Source organism: Phocoena phocoena, chromosome 6, assembly GCF_963924675.1.
Source record: "Phocoena phocoena chromosome 6, mPhoPho1.1, whole genome shotgun sequence".
In the NCBI taxonomy this organism is placed as follows: domain Eukaryota; kingdom Metazoa; phylum Chordata; class Mammalia; order Artiodactyla; family Phocoenidae; genus Phocoena; species Phocoena phocoena.
This window is the reverse complement of record NC_089224.1, coordinates 105,506,798-105,519,701: the sequence shown is the minus strand read 5'-3', so window position 1 is coordinate 105,519,701 and position 12,904 is coordinate 105,506,798. Positions and strand designations below refer to the sequence as shown.

The window sequence follows — 12,904 nt, the reverse complement described above, 5'->3', positions numbered from 1 at the left end:
TCAGCCTGGCAGAGGGGAGGGAGGGGCTGAGGGAGCCCCAGGTGGAGAAGTGGGCAATGACTCCTACACTGAGGGTAGAGGCTTCCCAGGGAGGGATTACTGGAGCTGGGTTTTGAAAGATGAGTGGGAGTTCACTGGACTGAGGTGTCATTCTCCCAAAGTAGAAATGATTCTGGTTCACATGGCATCTCTGTGAGAATTAGGAAAGGCACCTTTACTTTCACTTTATTCCCATCTTTCAGAAAATTGTCCTAACTTCAGAAAATCTGCCATGTCTATGATATGTGCCCCTGGGGTCGTGAGTGCCCATAGGGTCATTCTGTGTACAACCCTGATAACTGTACTGCAGCTCTAGGAGAATCAAGCCAAAAGGGGCAAGGAGCTGCCCATCCCACCAGCCTTGAGAGAGGCTTAAGCAAGACAAGGGGGCCTCCTGCCAGCAGAGGGGTGCAAGGGGACTGCCCCCAGGGGTGACATCAGATGTGCCCCATCCCCAAACGTTTTAGATTCAGAACTTTCAAAGGTACCAAAGGCTCTCCCATTGGACCACAACCCTAAAGGAGTGACTGATGTCACCATGAATCCTCACCTAATCCTGCAACGGGGTCCAGTGGAAGAAACTGACACAGCTGGAGACTGTATCACAGTCTCTGTACACTGTATCACTGTATCACAGCTGGAGACTGTGCCCACACTTGGAGTCAGCCCAGCCTGGGTTCGAATCCCTGCTTGTCCACTCACAACGTGTGAGCTTTGACGTGAGGCAATCCACTCTCCCCATAGGTTCCTGGTAACAGTGGGACAGTCAGTCAACATCCAGCACTTAGCAGTACACCTTGCGCACGGTGAGAGCTCAATAAATGTGGCCATTCTTACTGTTACTATAGCAACTCTCCCCTCTAGACTGCCAGGTCCCTCTGCTCTGGGCTGCATCCCCATCGTTTCACCAACACCCACCTTGGCCCAGCCGATAGTAAGGACTTGTTACGTGGCTGAGCCCGGGAGGTGGGTATCATCATCACTGCCATGTCACCTGAGGAGACAGAGCCTCAGAGAAGTTAAGTAACATACTCAGAGTCACACAGCTCCTGCATGGCAGGACAGGACTTGCAACCAGGTCCCTCTGATGCCAAAATGCAGGCTCAAGCTAATTCCCTAGGTGCCCAAAGGGGGAATCTGTGTTGGATGCACAAAAGGGGTCAGACCTGAAAGAAGGAGCCGCCAGGTGCCAGAGCTAGAATGTCACCAGGGAGTCAGGAGCAGCCTCCCAACTGCCCCAGACTGGAGGCCATTCAGTAAGGGCTGCAGAGTCCCTGTGTCAGCACCCAGCGGCACTTCCCTCTGCAGCTCCGTGGCAGGGAGGGTGCCCACCCCTCACCCCAGCGCCTGGCCTGGGGCATCTGGGAGGCCCTGGACTCTGGGCCTCTACTTCCCTAGGACACAAGGGACCCACTCAGGCCACAGGTTGCTGGCAATAATAACAAAACAGTAACAAAATAATAACCATAGATGGTGCCCATCCTCCAGGCCTTTGAATTAGCTGAAGGATCCCTGGCAATACCCCTGAGGTAGGGACCAAGATTATCCCACTTTACAGGTAACAAAACTGAGGCCAGAGAGGAGAAGTCACTTGTCCAGGATGATTCCACTAACAGGGGGGGCACAGTTTGCCTGGCCCCTACGTCAGTGCCTGCCTGGGAGGGGCTGTTTCCCATGATCTCTCGAGAGCATTTTTCCTTTGGTAGTTACACATTTCATTTCATATGTGTCAGGAAAAAATAGAACCAGCCCTTCAAGCTGAAACCATTCATGGATATTAAAAATGAACATATTTTTTGAAGCAAGAAAAATCCTAAGTCAGTGAGAACAGGTGGAACTGGTCCTGGAACTGGAGGCACAGAGGTGGGTCAGCGCTGAGACCCAGCGTCCATGTCCCTCTTCTGCACCTGCACTCCTGACTGAGGCCCCAGAGTGACAAGACACTGGCATGAGACCTGAACAGGCTTATCGGGGGTGACTCCATGCCAGGCTACAGGCAGGCACTATGACCACCGTGCAGTCACAAAACCATCGCTGCCTGAGGTGTGTTCATGCCAGCTCTGCGGGAAACTGATCTTTGAACTTGAGTTCTCTTTCGTGATGGAGGAGAGAACTGGGCTCAGAGAGGCTCATGCCCAGGGGCTCTGGCTACTAAGTTGAGGCCTGGGATTCCAGGGCCCGCCCCTGTGCTCTCCCAGGGCTGAGAGAGGCTGGACTTGCCTGAGAGCGTTTCCCAGACCTGCAGGGCCACCCCAGATGCTCTGTATCAGTACTGCACTTACCCAGGATTTGTTTCTTGTTGTTTGTCTTTAATAACTTTTCTTTCTAACTACAGAGGTGACTATACAAAGCATTCTGGTACGATATAGTAATAAGAGTTCAAAGAGCTTCTGAGTGTCGTGGCAAAGCTGTGTGACTTTGGGGCACGTTACTTAGCATCTCTGAGCAGCGGCTTCCTCATTTGCAAAGTGGGGATCCTAATATCTCCCTCAGAGGGGCATTTCGAGAGTAAAATTAGATAGTATATGTGATTCAGTCAGCATTAGACCGGGAAAACAGTATTTCAACAGGGGGAATTTGATCCAGGGAATTAACTACACAGGTGACATAAGAGCTGAGAAGCCAAACGGGATGAGGCAGAGACCCAGAGATTATTGAAGTAGGTAGCCACTTGCCCCCCTGTGTGGGGAGCACAATAGGAGGAGATGAGATTCACAGGGGCCACACGGTGGAAGCTGGAACCAAGGAGGGCCCATGGTGGGGAAGACGGGAGCTGCAGAGGAAGCACGGTCCCTACCAGAGGCTGCCCAGGGCACAGCAACAGGGGGAAAAGATACCCTGACTTCTCCCTTCTCCTGCTCTCCTGTCTCCCCCAGTGCCTCCCATTGGCCATTTGAGCGGCCTGGGCAGAGTGGGAGTAACCAGGCATGGCTCTGAGGGCGTTTGCACAGGCCCAGGGACACACAGCACCAGGTGCCCAGCCCAGTCAGTAAATGGCTGTGATTTCTATTCCTTTCCTTCATATTATTAAAAAAAATACATGAGGACTATTTTGGTTGTAACCAAAACCCATTCAAGCCAGATTGACAAAAAAAGAGTTTAACAGAACACTACAGTGGAGTCTCCTGAAATCCAAGGACAGGACCAATGGGCCTGGAAAGGTTGCTGGGTCTCCCCCAGGGCTCTCCGGCTCTCTCCGTGAGGGCTGCTCCATACTCTTGGCGGCACACAGGCTCCTCAGCCCACCCGGCAGAAGGCTGCTGTTGACAGCTCCCAGATTCAGACTGAATCGGGGATTCCTTCGTCCCTTTTCCAAATTCCTGGGGAAGGCATTCTGATTGGCCTAGTTTGAGTACCAGGGTCTGTCCTGATCCAATTAGCTATGGCCAAGGGGGTGGAGTCATACGGCTGCCAGCCGCCCCGCCCCACGTGGGAGGGGAGCGCAGAGCCTCCCCCAAACGTGTGTAGAAATTACAGAAAGTCTTAAAATGCACTTTATTGTTTTCTCTTCAGATTCTTCTATTTCCGTTGTCCCTACTGTTAAGTTTAACATGAATAATGCTGGAGCCCTACCCCGATATTTCCTGTGGATGAATTCCTGGGGGCTCAGCTAATACTAAGAGGGCCGTTTGCTGCCCGCCCTAGCACAAATGCTCAGGAGCTGGTGGGATGTTCTTAAATGATTGTTCTTTACGAGGGAAGCCTGAATTGAGGGTTTCAGAAGCCCCACTGCGGGCCATCCCCTCTGTGGTTTTATTTTGCTTTTTTGCATATTTGTTTAATTAATTATTATTCGATTACCTGATTAATTATTATTCCAGACTCCAGTAATCCATAATGCAAAATCATACAGACAAATGCTGGGCTTAATTAAATGGACCTTTTACCTCAATTGGGAGAAAAAGAGGAAAGCTGAAAGAATTGCACAATGAACACTTGTATACTCTCCATCTAGATTCAACACCGATTCATATTCTGCCCTTTATCTCTTTGTCTCTCTCTCTGGGTCTCTCTCTATCTCTGTCTCTTTGTCTCTCACTCTCTCTCTTTTTCTCTCTCTCTCTCTTTCTCTCTATACATATATAAAATATATATACATATATTATATATAATACATATTAAAATATATAACATTTATATATACATATATAATATTTTTTCCTGGGCCATTTGGAAGTGAGTGGCAGATATCATGACCCTTCACCCACAAACTTCTTCTCATCTCCTAAGAATAAGGACATTCTTCTACATAACTACAATGCCATTATTATCCTAAGAAAATTAACAATGATTCCATAGTTCCATTAAACATTTCAGAGGAATGAATTCAAATTTCAGGGAGACTAATTGCCATTGATGAGCAATTTCAAGGAATAAATAATATATATAAAAGTACCCAGCACAGTGCCTGGCACACAGTAGGAACCTAGTAAATGTCAGCTTTTCGCCCATCACCACCACCAATTTCCATCACCACCACTTTTAAAACCACTAAGTAACTGCAACTGTCATGGCTCGATGTGATGCCACATCAGAGCTGCACGGTCAGACCACCAGTGCCCCAGATGGGGCTCCCCCAACTCTTCCCCGCAGCCACAAGAAGGCAAGAGGAAAATTGCTGGAAACAAAAGACAGAGTCACAGGGCACTGAACTTGGCCTCACCAGCCTCCGAGTAACGGCGCCAGGGAGGGGATCGGTGCCAGCCAATGACGCTCAGCCACTACATGGCAGGCAGAGCTGGGCTCCTGGCCGGGGTCCCTCCATTTACCAGGGCAAGAGCGGGTTTTTGTTTTTTTTTTTTAATTGTTTTCAAAACAGATTTCATGTGGTCCCAAAATGAGACCATGATTGTAAATTAAAGTGTAATTAGCCTTTACGCTTTTATATTCATTAACTTCTCTGTTAATGATGCTAGGCTGGAGCAGAAACCCTGCATTATGAAACCACATCCAGGAAATAAAATAGTGATTTAGATAATGGCCACAATGTATTGCTACTTACACATAATTAAACAAATGCTCCATTTAAACTTGGAAACATGACTGAATGTTGATTAACCCTCGCCCAGCAATTCTGCTCGGAACTGGGAAAGGGGAGGCACCGTGAGCTCGTCTGCAGCAAAGTGTCTGGACCAGTCCCGTCTGCCTGCCACGTTGCCAGCCATGCCCACCAGCCACACCTGTGCAGCGTGAGTACAGGTCTCATGTCAGGAAGTGTGGTCATGGATGGTGGTGACCAGGCAAGTTATCCTGGGACCACTTAAGAAACCACCACACTAAGTGAAACAAGCCAGACATAAAAAGATAACTATTGTATGATTCCACTTATATGAGGGACCTAGAGGAGTCAAATTCACAGAAACAGAAAGGAGAATGGTGGCCACCAGGGGCCAGGGTACAGCGTTTCAGCTTGGGATGATGAAAGAGTTCTGGAGATGGATGGTGGTGATGGTTGTACCACAATGTGCATATACTTGATGCCACTTTAAAATGGTTAAATAGTAAATTTCATGTATATTTTACCACAATTTTTTTTTTTTTCGGTACGCGGGCCTCTCACTGTTGTGGCCTCTCCCGCTGCGGAGCACAGGCTCCGGACGCGCGGGCTCAGTGGCCATGGCTCACGGGCCCAGCCGCTCCGCGGCATGTGGGATCCTCCCGGACCGGGGCACGAACCCTTGTCCTCTGCATCGGCAACTGCGCCACCAGGGAAGCCCCACAATTTTTAAAGTTTATTTAAAGCATTGAAAAAAGGAAAAAGTCACCACACCCCAGCTCCACTAACGGCGAGTACAAAAAGCCTGAAGTTCACCTGCTCAGAGATCTGCTCACTGGGTCCAGCACTGGATCTGATGAGACCTGACTCAAGGTTTTATGGAAATTTTTTATACTTTTAAAAATTATAATGAAGAATTGCTTACCATGTAAATAATTCAGACAGATGTTGAATAAAAAGTAAAGTTTCTGGTTCTCAAACTCATTCCCGAAGAGGCATCCGATAATTTTCCATTTGTCATTTTTCTACATGTATCTTTTCCAAATAATGTGTTGCCTTGCTGGGTCTCCCAGAAGCAGACCCTGAGACAGGTGGGTGCAGGTGGGTGATGTGGGAGGTGGTCCCAGGAGAAACAAGAAGGGGAGTGGGGAATAAGACAAGGAAAGGGAAGACTAAAAAGTGCATCACTCTATCAGTTATTTATTGCTGAATAACAAGCTACTCCAAAATCTCGTCTCTTCAAACAACAATCATTATTTGATTATTGATTCCTGTGGGTCAGGAATGCAGACAGCAGGGATGAATTATCTCTGCTCCACAATGTCTGGGGCCTCGGCTGGAAAACTCAAAGCCTGGGGCTGGAGTCATCCGAAAGTTCCCTGCTCACACATCTGACAGTGGATGCTGGCTGTCCTTTGGGGGCCTAGCTGGGGTTGTCAGCTGAAATCCCCACGCACAGCCTCTTCAGGTGGTCTAGGTTCCAGAAACACGGTGGCTAGGTTCCAAGAGTAACCGTTGCATGCATGCGACAGAGAAAGAGAGAGAGAGAGAGAGAGAAAACGCCAAGCAGAAACCATGTTGCCCATTAGGACCAGCCTCAGGAGTCAGGCAGTATCACCTCCACCACCTGTTATGAAGGTCTGCCCAGGTTCAAGGATAGGGGAATATCGGTGACCCACCATAACAGGAGCATGTGGGGAAATGCTGTCTGCCACAGTCAGGCAAGTTACGCCTGTGGGCAATTGGAATCGATTCCAGAAGGGACCTCTGGGAGGTAGCCTGCCACCTGAATATTTATGGAACACTCACTAATGGGTCAAGGACTCTGCTGAATGCACACATATTATGCCATTTACTGTGCAATAGCTACTATTATTACCCGCATAATAAAGATAAGGAAACTGAGGCTTAGAGAGTACTGGGGCAGAGACAGCCCATCCGTCCGCAAAACCCTGCCTTTCCTGCTTCCCATACACACAGCTAGAGCACATCTCCCAGCCTTCTCGTGGGTAGGTGTGGCCATATGACTAATTTGTCTGCAATGGAGTGCGAGCCAAAGTAAGGGGTGCCCGTCCAGGCCAGGGCCATAAGGCCTCCCTCACGCGCCTGGGCGCTCCTTCTCCCTTCTGGCCGGAGTTAACACACAGCCTGGGGAAAATACCCGTTGAAGATACCAGACTCTTCCTCAGTCTGGGACCCTGAATCACCTCATGGAAGAGACGTCCCCCCCCCATCATTTATTTCATCCCCCCAACCTGGGACTGTTACTTTAACAGCAAACAAACTTCTGTTGTGTTTGTCCATAACATTTCTGGGTCTGTTTGTCACCACAGCTCAGACTGCTCTAATACAAGTGCACAGGATTAGATTGAATCCTCAGAAATTGCCGTCACTACTTTGCAAATCATTAACGGCCAAATATCAGCAATTTCAGATGATTCAACCTCATACACACGACTCACTCTTTTCATCCCTGCGTGGTGTTCCATCTGGGGATGTCCAGAATTTATTTAACCACTCCCCTTCTGATGAAGATCCGTGTTGCTTCCAAATTTTTGTCCTTACAAATAATGCTCCAAGAAACATTCTTTTTTTTTTTTTTTTTGCGGAGCACAGCCTCCGGACACGCAGGCTCAGCGGCCATGGCTCACGGGCCCAGCCGCTCCGCGCCATGTGGGATCTTCGCTGACCGGGGCACGAACCCTTGTCCCCTGCATCGGCAGGCGGACTCTCAACCACTGCGCCACCAGGGAAGCCCAAGAAACATTCTTAAATATTTCTCATTATGGATATTCTGAAGGTGTCCATCAGATAGGTTCCACAAAGTGGGATTGCTGAGTGGCTGCGGCACATTTAAAACTTTTCTATGTGCATGTTTGCTTTGGCAGCACATATATGAAAATTGGAACAAGTTAGAGAAGATTAGCACAAGGATGACATCACATTCGAGAAGAGTTCCATATTGTTATCCTGTAATAAACCATGATGGAAAAGAATATGAAAAAAATATATATATGTATGTGTGCATGTATATATATATGTATATATAGAAAACTGAATCACTTTGCTGTATACCAGAAACTAATACAACATTGTAAATCAACTATATTTCAATAAAAAATAAATCTTAAAAAAAATTGATATGTGCTGCTCAAATTACTCTCAAACATTTTCTAACAATTGTATATATATGGGGAGTGGGGGGTAAACAAATGCTAATACAGGACTTATTACGTGCCAGGCCCTGTTCTATGTTCTTTACAAATATTAACTTATTTAATCCTCACCACAACCCTGTGAGGTAGCTACTATTATTATCCCAATTTTACAGATGGGGAAACTGAGGCCAAGAGAGGTAGCTTGCCCAAGGTCATGAGGCTGGTACGTGGTGGAGCTGGAATTTGAGCCCAGACACCCTGGCTCCGGAGTCCATCTTCAGAAGCGCCAGGTCCTGCAGCCCGTGAGAGGGACGCCTGTCCCAGAGAGGCCCCTCAGACTGAAATGTGCCAACCAGGCCAGCTCGGGAGGCCTGCTTTCTTCCCTCTCAGGAAAAGTGAACAAATAACAGCAGGTCACTGCCACTGTGAGCAATGGGCCTGCCCTGGAGTAGGGACGGCATGTGCTTATTAAAAGACAATCAGGGATTTCCCTGGTGGTCCGGTGGGTAAGTCTGCGCGCTCCCAATGCAGGGGGCCCGGGTTCAATCCCTGGGTGGGGAACTGGATCCCACATGCATGCCACAACTAAGGCCCAGTGCAGCCTAAATAAATTATAAATAAATAAGTATTTAAAAAAAAAACAAAGATGAGTAACTCGCTGGAGTCTTCCCCCGATTTCCTTTATTCTTACTCAGACTCCTGCCTTTATTTGTTTATTGGTCCCTGGAATCAGACCAAGCTGAGCATAGCCAGTATCCATGTGCCCTTCTCTGAGCCTTTGTTCTTTTGTCTAAAAAAGTGGGGATAATAACAGAACTTACCTCAAAGTTTGCAAGAATGACATGAGAACAAAGTAAGTGAAAACACCACAATTTCAGCCATTTACTCAAGAATTTCTAGAGCCCCATCTGTGTGCCCTTCACAGCTGTGGGTCCCCCCGGCTCCAGAGCCCAGCCAGGCTACAGGGTGGCCCTGGGAGGCCAGCTCAGGCTGCTGAGCAGAGTTCCGGGGTGAACAGAGATGACAAGGATGACCGGGGAGGACTCTAATCCAACAAACCTGATGAGTGGTAAGTTGGGAAGTTTAAGGGAATCCCTGGCCCAGGGCGGCGACAGGAGAGGCTGGTCTGGGAGGCAGCATTAAAGGGGTGAGGAGTGCCCTGGGCAGAGGAGGCAGCCCGTGGGAAGGCCTGGAGGTGAGAGAGGAGGACCTTGGAGTCATCTTAAGGAGGCTGGACCACATCCCAAGGGCAATGGGGAGCCATGGAGGGATTTAGAGGTATCCCTCTGGCCACGTTGTAGAGAATGGACCCGAGAGGCTGAGCCAGGAGACAGGAGTGAACTCAGGAACTAGGTTTCTGTTTGTGCCTCCTGTTTACACCATGAATACTGATGTGAATAGTAATCTTAATGTGAACAAGACCATCTTCCATTTTTTTTAATTGTTTTATTTTTTATTTTTTTGGCCGTGCCATGCATGTGGGATCTTCGGTCCCTGACCAGGGATCAAACCTGTGTCCCCAGAAGTGGAAGCTTGGAGTCTTAACCACTGGACCACCAGGGAATTCCCAAGACCATCCTCCTTAATAGTAGGGATTACCCTGGAAATCAAAACCTAGAAATCAGCCTGAAGTGAGGGCAAAGCAAAAACCTCACTCTTTCAGGTGTGTGCCCTGGGCTTGTGTCTGCACAAGCATTTTCCTCCATCTGGAAGGCACCCGCCCCACCTAACTTGACCTGTTTCAGTCCTCCCCCCCATGACACCCCTGCAGGAAGTCCTCCATGATTCACTGGCTGACAGTGGCCTCGCTTCCTCTGAGCTCCCCGCCAAGTCTCTTACTGGGTTCATCCAAGGGTGCTGGACACATTCACCCACATGTGTCATGGTCACTCACGGGTCAGCTCATCTCCGCCTCCCTCCTCCACCCTCAGCCTCTCCCCAGGGCCCTGCAGAGAATAAGTACTCAATACTGGGGGCAACATCTAACCTCTTCTCTGTCTGACTTTTCTCCCTGTGTTCCTAGCACCCAATGGCCATCATTCATTCATTCATTCACTTGTCCATTTGCCAAACACAGAGCGCTGCTCTATTCCAAGCTTGTGCCAGGGCCTGGTCACACAGTGATGAGTCGGGGGACTCAGCCCAGCATCTTGGATCTCACAGTCTGCTGGCAGAGGCGGAGCAGCCATCAGGCAGACGGGGGAGGTGCTGGTACAGGAGAAGCCCAGCCTGGGAGGAGGGGCGGAGGGGAGATTCAGGTAGGGAGACGTGTGCATGGTGCCAAAATACATTTCCCAGTATGCCTTCCTGTATGGCTCCTGTATGAGAGGGTGGAAAGTGAGGGTGAAGCAGTGACCTTTACTCTCTGAAGGTCATAGTAATCAGACGTGGAGACAGGCAGACCCAGAGTGGCCAGTGGAGCCAGCTTGTCCTCACTCTCCTCACCTCTGCGTCCAGTTCTATGTCCTGCCTGCTGGCCCCCCTGACCAACGGCAGCCCCCAACCCACCTCCAGAGGCTCGGCCGAGAGTCCCCCAGAGGCCATAACTCCGATAGGCCCTGACACGCCTGGCTTTTCAGATTGCCAGGTGGAGGCTCTTTCTCTGGTCCTCCAGTTCCCCCTCTGGACCTTCGCCTTCCCAGCTCCTCCCACAGTCATGTCAAACCTAATCCCCATGACAAATCCATATCCCATAACACTCACAGGGCCCTGCCTCCTGACCCAGTGCTGCCTGATACAGTCATTGGCACTGGTGATGCTTCCAGGGGAATCTGGCATCGCTGTTCCAATCTAAGTAGATTTAGAGGCATTTTTAAGGACCATGCTGCTGGGGTAAAAGGGACATTGGTGGTCCATGGCAGGCAGTTGTGAAGCAGTCACTTAAATGATCACCTTTCAATCCCTGGAGTCAAGGCCTATAGAAGGCTCTGGGTGGCCAAGCAGCTGCTGGCATAGAACGTGACTGGAAATAGACAGCATCAGGACTGTGGGGCTGCTCGGTTGCTTCTAAGCGCACCGGAAAACTTAGGGAAAAAAAGATGAGCTCAGGGTCTTGAATTCCCAGCCAAAGTCTGAGTGATGAGCTAGAGGTTATCCCCGTGCCTGGAGAAACCCTAGTGGCCGAGGCATAACGATCTTCCTCAAGACCATCTCCCGCCTCTCGTTGCTTCTAGATCTATAACCCGACTCAAGACCGGCAAGTTTCAGGATATTAGGTACAAGGTGTGACCCATGAGGAGCCATCATGCACACCAAAGTATTTCAAGATGTCTCCAGCTTATATGAGCAGGGAAACATGTATGGGAATAGACACAAAGGGAGGTGCATCATAATGGAAGGAGTATAACGTGTTGAAGTGGGTGGATGCACTAAACAGAGATCCTGGATTCCTTGTGTTAGCTCAAGCAACTGCGAATGGCGGTATATAGTTGCTCAGCTGGTTCATTGAAAGCTGGTCCCAAGGTAGCCTACACTGAGTGAAGGTGAGATGCCAGGATTCCTTTAGTAGAATGTAGAAGAAAGTATGCACCTCGCTGCTGGCGGGATCTTAGTTCCCAGACCAGGGATCGAACCAGGGCCCTAGGCAGTGAGAGTGCGGAGTCCTAACCACTGGATTGCCAGGGAATTCCCTGAGTGGACTTTTTATTCAATTCCTGCTCACTCACCCCCTCACTACGTTCTCTGGTTGGGGGGTGGTGCAGGAGGATGAAATTATTAGTAATTGATGATCAATCAATCATGGCACCCCCAAGGCCAAAGTAGGTGGACGGTGTAAGAAAATCTTGATTTGTGGAAGCAGGAAAGCTCTAGGTCTGGTAAACAGAAGTCTGAACTAAAGCAACGTAGTAGAGAATGTTGGCCAATGCCCACCAATGCCTGGACCAGGTGTTTCATAGACGCAGAGCCCCTTGAATGAAAGGGGAGGCTGGATCCACTTGAGGAAGGATTCACTACACAGCCAAGACTGTATACCATGCATTTTCCTCCTGGTTTTCCCCCAAAGGGACCTGAGGCCTGAGTGACGACTGTGTGTTGGAGAAGGGGAAATGCCAGATATTTTAGGAATTACTGGATGTTGGCTCTGAGCTGACATTAGCTCCAGGAGACCCAAAATGCCACTGCGGTCCAGTCAGAGTAAGGGCTTCTGGAGGTATTCTGGGCATCTTTGCTGTGTAACAAACTACAACCATTTTCTTATGTCTCATTATCTTATGGGTGTGGAGTTCAGGCACGGCTCAGTGGGACATTCTCCTCTTCCTTTTGGTGTCAGCTGAGATCACTCAATGGCACTCAGCTGGTAATGAGCTGCTCTGGAGGGTCCAAGACAGCTTTTCTCACATAACTGGTGCCTTGGCCACGATGGCTGGTGGGCAGGGCTCAGCTGGGACTGTTGACCTGAGTGCCGGCATGATGATCTCAGAGTAGTCATGCTTCTTATTCAGCGACTCGGGGTTCCATGAGCAACTGTACCAGCAAATAAAGTGAGAAGTCCATCACCTTGGGAGGCCTGGCCTCAGAGGTCACATAGCATCGCTTCCTTTAAACTGTATTGGTCAAAGGAGTAACAGCCCATCCAGATTCAAGAGAAAGGGACACAATCTCCACCTCTTTATGGGAGAAATGTCAAGAACGTATGGTCATGTTTTTGATTTTGTTTTTGTTTTGAGAGAGTTATGGCTTCGTTTTTTTAAATAATTTTTATTGGAGTATA

The 12,904-nt window shown here is 49.0% G+C and overlaps 1 pseudogene; it reads left to right on the top strand.

Moving 5' to 3' along the window:
• The first annotated feature begins 7,911 nt into the window (after positions 1–7,911).
• LOC136125200 (U6 spliceosomal RNA) lies at positions 7,912–8,002 on the top strand (annotated as a pseudogene).
• Positions 8,003–12,904: the final 4,902 nt, after the last annotated feature.